At 40.5% G+C, this 12,314-nt stretch overlaps 1 protein-coding gene across 2 annotated transcripts in view; it reads left to right on the top strand.

The window, feature by feature from the left end:
• The window catches only part of MAP2K6 (mitogen-activated protein kinase kinase 6), a 126,809-nt gene extending 114,938 nt beyond the window's left edge, over positions 1 to 11,871 (top strand). The window contains exon 13 of one of the 2 annotated variants that reach the window (XM_082603664.1): positions 11,599 to 11,871. The gene's annotated coding sequence lies outside the window, so the exon portion shown is untranslated. Of the gene's footprint in view, positions 1 to 6,578; positions 8,568 to 11,598 lie in introns of those variants that run through there. The other variant, XM_082603663.1, reaches the window with a different exon arrangement.
• The last annotated feature ends 443 nt before the right edge of the window (positions 11,872 to 12,314 follow it).

The raw sequence follows: 12,314 nt of genomic DNA, 5'->3' as shown, positions 1-12,314 counted from the left end.
TAATGATGTATCATATGAGTCCTTAGGCTTTTCAGACTTCTCTTGTTCTTTACAAAATGAATGCACTGGCCCTGGTAAAAAGGTGCTACAGTGGTGATGAAATTGTAAGTAGATCTGTGGTTTGTCCCACTTATTATTATAATATTTATGTTTAAGCGCTTGGTTGAAAAGATTCCATTTTATGCAAGGAGGGAGAGACAAAAGACAAGATTGGGTTGGCAGTATTTATAGGCTTTTTCATTTTTTAAGTTCAGTCGTGTCTGTGGTCCAGAAGAAGTTATTTAATGTGCATCTTTAAGAGTATTATAAAAGTATCCACCAGGAGCTCTTGTGAAGTATCTGTCCCAGCTGTTGTGGCTGCTGCCTTGTTCCTAAATTTCTGCTCCATCCTGGGTAATAACCACATATTCTGGTGAAGTGGCAAGGTATCCTGGTCATACTCTTTTCCCAACTTTGGAAAACATAAAATCACTTTTATCACAGCTCAAAGAGTCACAGATTTGGTTCTCTTGACATTTGTGTTACACTTTTAATGGAATGTGATTTGTGATGTGATTTTCTATCATCTATCCTTCTACGCGTGTGCACGCATGCGTGTTTGTATTTGATGTCACAAATTCTGCCAAATGGCTCTTATAAATAACATCTAATATCTATAAATAACATCTAAGGAGGACGTTTGTCAGTCCTACGGGGAAATAAGTCAAACCACACAGAGAATCAGTGCCTTCCTCTGCTTTTCCCCCTCCTACAATGTATAAGCCCCAAGGATTGCCTTTGTCGTTACTGTACTCTTGCTTTTTTTTTTTGGTTTTGCTTTCTGTTCAATGAAGAAGGCTTACTATAAATGCAAGGGCTGCAGTAGAAGAAAATTAAAGGCAGTGAGTCATTCTCTGATAAGGTGAGAAGATAATGGGAAGGGATGAATGAATTCCTGGAAGTAGAGGCCACATTTCCACAGGCTGAGTTCAAGGCACGTCCTTCTTCAGCAGTGGATTGCTCCACGGTGGGAGGCCAGCTCCATGGTGGTTTCCTAACAGGTTGACGAAGCAACAAAAGCTCTTTCTCATGGCCAGATACACCCATGGGTTCTCTGATTTAGGGCTTGAGGTTCCTCAAAGGTCAAAGAGTGAAGTGGCCCACAGGGAAAATACAACTGATAACCACCAGGAAGCATTGCTTTTGGACACTGTGTTAATACAAAGCTACTCTTGCAGCACAAGGGCAGAGGATTTTTATTAAAAGAAAAAAGAACACACTCTGTTCCTTTCTTTGCCTCCAGTTCACAAATATGGGGAGAAGACTGCTCCCTTGAATACTCCGCTCTTTTCCCTTTTAGATTTTGAAGTGCAATCATATCTTCTTCTCTCTTTGCATGTTTCCCTTGTTCTTGGCATCCAGCTCATGCCCAGAGAGGGTATGGCTCATCCATACACTTCTTCATCTTCAGTTCCAAGACATACCTATTTGATAAACATCAAATTCATCTGCTTTGATGCTATCCTGGTCTTCATCTTTTTCCAGCCAGAGAAAAAGGGTATTATCCCAGTTATTATTGCCATTCACTTTCCTACCCTTCTTTCTAAGTCTGGAAGTTTCTCTCTTTGAGACCCAGAGAAAAAAATCACAACTGTATTCATTCATCTTCTGAGAAAAGAAAGTAGCAGAAAAAAATCTGAGGCCATTTCATGACAGTTTTTGGTGAAATATGTAAAGCAAGACATCTATCTGGTCTGGGTCAGATTACTTTTACCTCTTGTTCATTGTGATTCCTACTTTGAAATTTTCTTAACTAACTGTGTGTCTCATGTGTACCCCTCTCCAGTCTGTGAGCCCAGGGTCTGGACTCGCAAAACAAGTACACCCGGGGAGAGGAGTTAGTCAGTGGTTCTCAACCCTGGTGCACGCTGGCATCACTGGGAGCTTGTGAACGTGGTTAATGCCAAGGCCCCAGGGAGTCTCACTGAACTGGTCAGGGTAGGACCTGGGAGCTGGCATTTTTTACAGGCCACAACTGTGATTCTGATGTGCAGCAGGGTTGACAACATGGTCTACTACCCCCTAAGGAGAGAGATGGAATACTGATTTGAAATTTGGGATACCTTTTCCCCATAGAAACGATGTTCTACATGGTGATTAGGTATCTTATGTACTAAGATACCTAAAGTAGAATGGCCTGATAGCCTTACAAGTCTGAAGTTTAAGACTTTTTTTAGAACTGTGTTATAAGTTCTAAACAACTAATTTTAAAATAAATATAGAGATGCATAAACCATATTTAAGTTGATGTAAGTTGGGAGTCTCCTGTACATACATACGTGTGTGTGTGTGTGTGTGTGTGCGCGTGTGGAGAGAGAGAGAGAGAGAAGAAATCCCTGTCCAGGGATGATACTCAAAATATTTCATGTGCTATCAGCATGGACCATCTGAATATTAGCCTTGCCTATAATTATCAGCGTATCAGAAAGCCAATATATCTCTATAAAAGAGATCATGCTCTTTTTTCCACAAATGTATTTGATTTGGTGTGATATAATTACCCACATTATATACTGTCTTTATGTTGATAAAGATATCCATTTCTCTATATATTGTTGGCTTCAGAGGTATGCCAAAAAAGTAATGTGAATGACTTTTAGGAGAATTGCCGTTTATGTGTGTGTATCAGTAAGGATCGCCCTTCAGAGGAAACACTTTCAGGATTATTTATGTGAATAATGCTACTAAATATCTTGGCCACTTCTCTTTCAGAAAAGGCTTCAGAATCCACTTCCTCCCCCCATACGTGTTACATGTGGAATCATCATTTTATAATTACTCTTCAGTTGTTTGTTTTTACAAAAATCCTTACCAGGCATTTTCCTCTTTGTTTTCCCCACCTTGTGTATCAGACTTAGCACCAAGCTGTGCTTGGCAACTTCTAGAAGTCAAATTTGCCCTCAGAGCTGGAGTTTTACCATTGAAAACTTTTAAATGTCTTTTTAAAAGACCATGCATTGGCTCTGAAGATAATTTCAAATGTAGATTTCTCAAAAAAGCACGTGTTCGTTTTGAAGCAAAGTCAACCTCCCTGGAATAAGTGCAGAGCCTCCCCAGTGGTGACTAAAGGAGAAGGAAATCACACAGATGTGTGTATTTCATGATAAAATATCAGATAGTCCCCTATTTCCCACCTGGCAACTCCTATCAGCCCCAATGTGGAAGAACCATCCGTTCTTCTAGTGTCTGTGTTTGCTCACACTGATGTAATCAGAACAAGTTGGTTACATAAGCCGCTTCTCTCTTGCTTACACAGTCTGAGATGGAAAATGAGTACGTGTGCGTACAGCTCAGAACTGCTCGCCTTTTACCTCGCTCGTATCTCCTCCACGCATAACCCCAAAGTGTACGTGCCAGCGATTCCTAAACACCCTCTGTGCAGGGTGTCATTGATTGTCTTAGTAACTTTTTCCACGGTGCCCTAGGCCAGAAGAAATACTTAACAGTTCCATTTATTAAGTCGTTAGGTCCACAAAACTTTTTTTTTCATGTTAAAACAGTTTATTAAACTAGCAAGGAGAAGTTGGTAATTGAAATGACGATAAACAGTACCATTTACAGGAGCATCAAAAACCTCAAAATGCTCAGGGACAGATTTAGCAAAACAGACACAACACCTGACAGTGAAAACTGTACAATGTTTCAGAGAGAAATGAAGGAGACCTAAATAAATGGAACGAAATATTATGTTCCTGCGTTGGAAGATACTGTTTTCATATCAGTTCTTTCCAAAGTGATTTATAGAATCAATGCACTCTCAATAAAAATTCCAGCAGGTTTTAAAAATATATAAATTGACAAGCTGATTCTAAAATTTATATAGAAGCACAAAAGATCTCTAATAGCTAAAACAGTTTTGAAGTAAAAGAGCAAAGTTGGAGGACTTACACAGTTGTCCCTGGTACCCTTGGGGGATTGGTTCCAGGACACCCCATGGATACAAAAATCCATGGATGCTCAAGTCCCTTTTATAAAATGGTATAATATTTGCATATAACCTGTGCACATTCTCCCATACTAGGTCTACACAACTTAACTGTAGTTTGCAGGATGTCCTACAGATGCCACTGTGGTTCCCTTGAAAAGTTACGATATCTCGTGTCCCTGGGAGTTTTCTGTGGAGTCTCACGGTATCTCAGCACACAGTTTGGGAACCACAGATGTATGTTTTACTGATTTTTTTTTTTTTGCTCTGTCTACAGTTCGTGACCCTGAAACCGCAACTCTTGGTTACTCGGTCCTCTGTACGACTTCACTTTTGTGTCTCATTATTGTTGTTGCTTGCCTCTCATTGATTAGGTTTTTAATTGAGGCCCTACCCTTCTTTGCTGTTCCTCAGCCCTGAGACCCTGATGTCATGGTCTAGAAAGTGAAACATTCCTTTGCCCCAGCATTGGAGGAGGTCAGCCTTGAGGCTAAAGAGGCACTGTTTTCTGCGAATGCAGTTGATTTAGTGTCTTTGGAACAGAATCACAAAGGAGGCAGAGAGGGGCGAATGTTTTTGTAGTTTAACTCTAAAAATGCTTTTGTTGACCAAGAGGCTTCACCAGCTCTGCTCAGGGAAACTACTCTGTTTCTCCCAAAGGTGTCGAACAAAACACCTTATCTTTGGCCTGAAAGTGCAGTGGATACCTACTTCTTAATTTCCCAACCCCAATGCTTTTTTAGCTATGTAACGCCCTCTGACCTTGAAGGATTATTCTTCTTTTCATAAAATTCATTGGAGCTGGTGGTCACATCTAGTAAAATGAATTAAACCTCTACTGTGCTGGGGATTTTGCCTTCTTAATGGCTATCTATAACTTAAAGGGAGATTTCCTAGCTTAAGGGAATCTTCCATTTTTATTAGCAAGTAGAAGGTGCAGTTTTCAATCCAACCCCTGATGATTTACATATTCAGATGGAAAACTGCCAGAGTAAAATCTAGGAAGAGGAAGTTACCAAACCTGATAGAATAGACAAAAGGTATTTTACTGTAGAAGGTCCATGTTCCTCTTATCTAGGGGTGTGTGTGTGTGTGTGTGTAGCACTGTTTAATGTGCTAAGGATACTCTTTGGTTTTGTTTGGCTTTAAGTGGGGTACTCTGGATTGCTTTGAGACTCTGTTGAAAGCTAGGACATTTTCCCTAGAAAAATGTACACTGTACATAGTTTTGCAAACATTTTTCGTTGTGGGAGAGGGGAACAGAGTACAATCCCATATGATCAATAACTTCTTGCTCTGTAGAATGTGGACTGTGACACCCTAGACCAGGGGTTGGCAAACTTTTTCTGTATAAAGGGCCAGATAGTAAATATTTCTGGATTTGTGTGCCACGCAGTCTCTGTTGCAACGATTCAAGTCTGCTGTCAGAGAGTGAAAGCATCCCTAAACAATATGTAAATGGATGAGCACAGTGCTGTGTTCCAATAAAACTTTATTTACAAAATCAGGCAGTGGGCCAGGCCATGGTTTTCCATAACCTGTTCTAGACCATCAAATACAAAACTGCAATTGATTAATTCTATGTATAGAGTTCTTCCATTTAGTGAGTATTTAGCTCAACTGCTGTTGAGGCAGATTAGGAAGATGGACATAGGAAAATGAATTCTGAAAAGATGGGGACTGTTCAATCCCATGAAAATTGCCTCTTAATTTCCTCAGGTAAGTATTCTGCTCTGGAAGCCAATGGGACAATTTTCTTCAGATTAAATTGAGTATCCACCTTTTGCATTTCTATGCAATAACTTCATAACATGGAAATAAAGGCACACTTCTCCTAGACGTTCACTGCATTCTTGTCTCTTAGCTTTGCATTTTGTTTCTCTTTGTGGTGTGATTCATGTCCAAGGAGAATCATGAACCCAGACACAAATCATTCGGTTTTCCTTCTTCCTGAACTGCATCAGGATTTGAGAAGTTGGGAGGCCACTTTAACCTCAGAAGTAGAAGGTAGATAGAATTGTTAAAATCTTCCAATTCATCCACCTCATCTGTTTGGCTGTCTTTGAAGAGAGTGATAAAGAATAGTTTGGGGTCAAAATACTTGTTCTCAGGTAGACTTAGAGCTATAGGGGACGTAGACCTACCCCTTGAGTGCTGTCCCTGGGCTTGGAGAGAGGAGACCGCTTTACCTTACTCCTTTTTTAAGGGGTCTATGCTGGATGCCTCCTTTCCGATGTGACTGTCTTGGGTTGCCAGCCTTGCTTGAATCTCTGGGCTCCACAGCCCTTGGTGAAAGCTCTGTTTTCTCCATGGGACTGTAACAACTGTATAATTTGCTTTGCTTCTGTCAGTAATTATCCTCTTTGCTGTACAGAATGCTATACAAATAACAGCCTGCCAGTTACCTAAGCTGTCTCTATTTTCTTCTTCCAGGACAACACATCTTCCTTAAAGCTATAGTCTCTTTACTATTCAGAAACATTTTTTTTTTTCCTGCTACATCATCAGGCAAACATAAAGTACACTTAAAATGATACCCGGAAACTCCTTAAGAGAGCATATTTAAGTATTTGATCTGGCAATTTACCTAAAAGAATGTTTTCTCTTCACCTAGGGAAGTAAAACCTGAATTCCAGAGCCTTCAAAATGAAACTATCCTTCTGGGGGAAGCATATTGCCACCAAATACATCACTCACCACCTGCTCCTGGTGTCTGCAAAGAAGATGTGTCATTTTTCTGAGGTTTAGAGAGTCTGTGTTTACAGCTCTACAAGTATCATTCTACCATTGCAGGTTTTCTAATGGAGCCATTTGGAATCAAGACTTCAGCTGGGGTTTATCTTTTCAGTTCCTGACCCAAACTCCTTTTGCAAGCAACATTTCTCTAAAAGCCTTTTTTGTATCTGAGGGAAGAGAACTGAGGGAAGAGAACTGGGCCTCAGAAAAAACATAAAGCAAGGTCAAGGACTTTGTGATAGGGATTCTTTTCTTTAAAAAGAAGCCGATAGCACCTCATAACACAAACATGTGTTAACAGAATTTAAAAATATCCAGCCTTGTTCCCTTGGACTGTCAGTATCTTGACATCACTTGTATTTGTCATGTGAACTAGGATATCAAGCCCTTTATTCTTGGGAGTTTACAGTTAGATTTTGGGAGATTTGCATTGTATTTCTTTCTTACAGTTGTCAGTATGGACATATGTCTCTGTGCACAGTTAATCTCGACACACATGAGTTTTGCCCAGGTTACACTTTTGCATTTCTGGGTTTCAAGGTCTCTTTCGAGGAATGAGGCTAATGCTCTTATGACTTGGAGACTGAGTTCAGGGAAAGCACGGGGCAGTTTAGGCACTTACTTGTGTCTTAATATAGGAAAAAAACAAAACAAAATGGAACTTCCTAAGTAATCCCCAGGGTTTGTGGCTTCGGCCAGGCCATTAGGGTCTTTTCTATTTTTCTTGAGTGCATTTGCTTGCTATTCCTCTGCCGGTTACAGATGAACTGGGCTGACTTAACACTTCCGTGGAAAGGAAATGATCCAACCATTTTCATATATCAAAAGTCAGAATCAGCAGTTTTGCATTGGTCTTGCCTACACGGACTCTATTGTTCTCAGACTGTGAAATGGTAAGGGACAGCTAAGAGAACTTGTAGCAAAGCTCTCATTCACAGTATAAGACCTTATAATAAAACTTCCATTTGGCCTTTTAAGAAGAGCAGCTGGGTTGGATATGTCTTCCTCCGAAGTCATATTCTACTGTAGCCAGAAATTAACAATTAGCATCATTTGGTCACTGCCAGTGTTTGTGTTGGAGCCTGCAAGCTATTTCAACAGAGCAAGTCAAGCCACTGCCCTAGGGGATTGTCATTGGACTTTGTAGTTTAAGGCTGAACAGTGATGTGAAATTGTGCTTGGGGGCTTGAAGAAAAGATAAATGCAAAGGGCTGGCACCCCCATGGAAGAGCAAGCTGATAAGAGAAGCAGACAGATATATCCCTTAATTTATTTTCAGTAATACTATAAAGATGATCTCCTATGGGAAAATCCATCAAAAAGCCAAGCCTTTATTATTATTTTTTTCTTCAAAATACTGAACTATAAGAGGATTCAGAGAGTGGCATAGATTTGGATATCAGAGAATTTTCTCTTGTTTCCCTAGTGTTACTGATTCTACAGAGACCATTTAAACTGATGGCACCCAGAAAAAAAGGTACATGATTAGAGGGGTGATAAAGCATTTTGAGAGTATGCAACCCATCTATCAGCTGCCTTCTGGGTAAAGAAAAATGAACACAAAACCGAGCCTCCTAACGTTTAGTTCCGGGGGCAAACATTTTTAAGCAAGGTGGACACCAAAGGTTATCTGATGAGCATACTTTTTTCACACTGCAGAGAACTGTGAATGTTCATAGAAATACACTACAGGTCTTCACCAGAAGAGCTAGAATTTATAATTAAAAAAAAAAAACACTCAAAGCTAGTTTGAATTTTCTGAAGCAGTGTGGAAGAAGTGGTTGTTCTATTTTCTTTTCTTCTGATCTCAAGTGGCCTATTGTATGTTCAATTCTCGGGGAGGTAAGAGTTAAGGGCACAGAAGTTGTTTCCAGACTATATTCATTGGTGCTTCTTGGGGGGAAGGGGTCTCTTGTCGAAGGGGGAGGGAAGAGAGTGTGATAAAGGTCAACCTTGCCTATCTGAAACCCCTGTCAAACTCCAATCAGAATATTTGGCTATCAATATTGTTCCCTTTAAGTGGAAGTCTCTGTGGCTATTAAAGTCTTGGGAACTTAGGATGAAATGACCCATCGAGGACCACAAACAGCCCAAGAATCTGGGAGCTGTCTTCAACAATATCTGTGTGTCCCTGATGTTTGCTGTCTTGAGTATGCTAACAGGGCTTGGAAGCAGAAGGGCAAGAGAGGGTCATGTATTTTCACTTTTAAGCGTGAATCATTTGAAAGAAAACGCAGATGTTGATCTGTGATGGCAATGCATATAGATCCTTAAGTTGGTTATTACTGTAAAGTGGTTTAGAGTAACCTGATCTCAGTGACAAGGAAGTGTTGTCACTGGGATCTTGATGGGCAGTGGAATTTCTAAATTTCTCCATTTGCTGAGGCGGGAACTGTCATTTTTGTTCACTGACACAAAGGAAAAAAATAAAGCTCTTTGGACAGTGTTAGCACGGAGAAGGGTGCGTTCTGAGGCTCAAGCTGAAGGCCACCACTGCTGGGTTTTACAAAGGCTGCACAGGTGGAGAACAGGAGTGGGTCCCAGGGTGGCCCTTGGGAGCTGGAAACTGAGACAGTGTATCTGTCGTGAATGGAACGCAAGGGAACATTCAGACATCAAACGGATCGTTATCAGGTGCCTTCTGCACACTCATCAAAAATCTGTGGTGAATTCTGACAGTGGTACCTTTGCCATCAAACCAAATTTAACAGCTGGGGTTCCATAGCAGACATTTCAGAACAACTATTTGTGTCAAAAAGTTACATTTGGCAACAATTTGTCACATTCGTAGCCAATCTCTGTGTGAAAGCCACCCGAGGAGGTGCGATTAAGAAAATTCAGACAATTTATCCGTCACCTTACCCATGTGTTTGTTTTATTCTCTAGTCTCAAATTTATTTTCTGAGTGGAGTGACTTTTCTCTATGAACTGGAATGATGAAGTGATGCTTTAATAAAATAGGTATTTTTAGAGGAAAAATGTTTTCCTTCTGTAATTAACTTCCACAATTGGGACATATTTCCTACGCTACAGAATCATCACATGGGGTCATTTAAAACTGAAAGAGGAGTTGGGGTATATCAATAGTTCAAATTGTTTATTTAAATACATGAACATTTTTCTATATATTTTGTGAAAATATTGATGAGATGCTAGATATATACCTACTATATGGAACTGAACTTTACAAGAACTTTAGTTTGATAAGTGGGGTTCCCCAGCTTCCTTTGTGCTTCAGTTTTACTGCTGAAAATGCTGCTTTCATTTATTAATCTGGTCTTCGTATGGAAAAAAAAAAACCCAGCTTTTTCTTACCTTGTGTGAATTTTATGAGAGACCTTTTTTATTTGTATATATGATTGATTGTTTTCCTGTGTTGCACCCCAACTTTGGTTTTAAGCCATGTTTATTGTAAAGACAGCTGTTGGGCAAGTGGAAACATGCCTGGTCTTTACAATCCCTTGATGCTAGAAGGAAGTAATTCTAGATGCTAGTTAGGAGGCCCTGCTATCTCTTCCTGGAACCTGATATATTCTGAAAGGAGATCGGAGAGGTTGTCACCCCTATCTTTCAAAACCCGTCTCTGGCTCTGTGTCTCTGGAGAGTGTGAAATAGAAGACTGACTCCCATTTTGTGGATTCTTTCATCTTTCCTGCCATGTAGAGCACACTGCTACCTTTCCTGGTGAAATTCATCTCTTCTTTGTGGATTGCCATATCTTTTCTTTATGGCTGAGGTGGGCTGGGCTGTAAAGTATGGAATTCATTATAAGTTTATACAGTAAAGACCTCTGAAGACTGTGGGTAGAATGTTTCCATGCCTTTGAGGTGCATGTTACATCTGTGTTTTGGCCTTGGGGACTTTTTGCTTGTGAGCTGAAGAAGGTAGAAGAACTTGGGGGTCTATCCTTAACTCTGTGTGTGTTCTTCTACACGGAAATGTGTGCGGCAGCTTCCTTAAGGGGAAAACCTTCCTAAACCATTGTATAGGGCAAGGGGAATTATGAATATCAATTGATAACTTCCAGCCAAAGCTTCAGTATTGTATTTAAAAATACCTGTCTTGAGGGGACGTGCACCTTTTGTTGTCTCTCCCTTGTTAGCTTTGGTGGGGAGGCAGGCATTTTCATTTTAGCCTAGCTTTCCCGTTACCCAGGTTGTGTGCATTGTTGTTGTTGTTTTCGTTTAAACTACCGCTTATTGTAATTGGTGATGTTATCTCAAAATCTCGAAACCAAGGAAATACTGGGCTGGCCAAAAAGTTCGTTCCTGGAAGCTAATGCGCAGGACTTGAGGTAGATGCAAGTATTAGCGTTGATGTAGGTTAAGTTTTAATAGAGTTAACAGAAATATCCTGGATTGAGGGATAAAGTGGCTTTAAAGAGGTCATGGTTGTTTTTAATATTGGGAGAAGCCACCTGCCCTAGGTCCTTATTCTTGAGAAATTCATCTTTTCATGTAAATGCCGTTGGTGGGCATACTTCATAGCCTGGATGGTTGGCCCCTAGCAGTCAGTAAACAAGGAATTATAATAATTGCCAAAGGTGGGAGTAATTTTCTCTGACATAGGTTATTCAGTGGTGAAATTTCCAATCAGACTATCGTGCACAAAGCATAACTTTATAATCCCCCCCACCCTTTCTGATCTGAGAGCACAGTAAACGAAGAACAAGGTTCTGATGTGCCGCGAAACAGTTCTTTGAATCTGTGTTTTTGACCAAGGAAATGGCTGAGGTGTCGAACCACGTGATTATTACGTGGCTTGTATGGCGACCGCTCTGGCCTCCCTCCCACCACCTCAAGGAAAATGAGAATTTTCAAAGGAAAATGAAATCGGGAGATTAGGTCACACTTGGACTCCTCTGTGGATGAAGAGCTGACACTGATTTCCTATCTCAGGATACTCTTCGGTTTCCTACTGCTGCTGAGGAACGGGCTGCAGACACTGTATCTGTCTCCGGAGGTTTGTGCTTGTGTGTGTAAGGCTTCACTCCAGGGGTGTTGTTTTCCATGTCGGGTCAATCTATGAACTGATTCGAATAACGTGATGAAGATGGAGAAGACAGTGACAATGTCAAATGACACCCGCCACCTCCTTCTGTCAAAGTGCTTGCCCTGCGTTCATGGCTAGGACAAAGAATTAAGTCTTCAGGAGCCAGGTGTCCTCGAAAGAAAGGGTGTGTTGATCTCATAGGAGAATGTACAACCAATAAAAGACATTTCAAAAAGGGCAGTGAATCTATATTAATTGGGTTGTTCATGGAAATCCTTTGTTCCAGAAATGCTGCTTTTATGTGTAAATGCCCTGCAGGTAAAAGCTTTGCTGGAACTCTATATTCTCTTGTTCTCTCATCCACACTACCCCACTTCCAAAACATATGGAACAAAACATAACAAAACAACAGCATCACAGTCTTGAAGACTCATTAGAAAGCCATTTCATCTGCAGGGGACTTCAGACTCGATATTCCTAGGTTAGAAGTGAAGGCCATTATTTCATTATTAAAATCAGATGGCTTGTGGTGGGGATGAGTCCAGATGGCTGAAATGAAAAGATGAAGACCAAGACTTTCTGGCTTCCATGTGTTCCTGACACTGAACAATGGTGATCAATA

Source organism: Mesoplodon mirus (assembly GCF_964341445.2).
Source record: "Mesoplodon mirus genome assembly, chromosome: 18".
Classification (NCBI taxonomy): domain Eukaryota; kingdom Metazoa; phylum Chordata; class Mammalia; order Artiodactyla; family Ziphiidae; genus Mesoplodon; species Mesoplodon mirus.
Note: the sequence above shows the minus strand (reverse complement) of the source record. Positions and strands in the feature narration are given on the sequence as shown.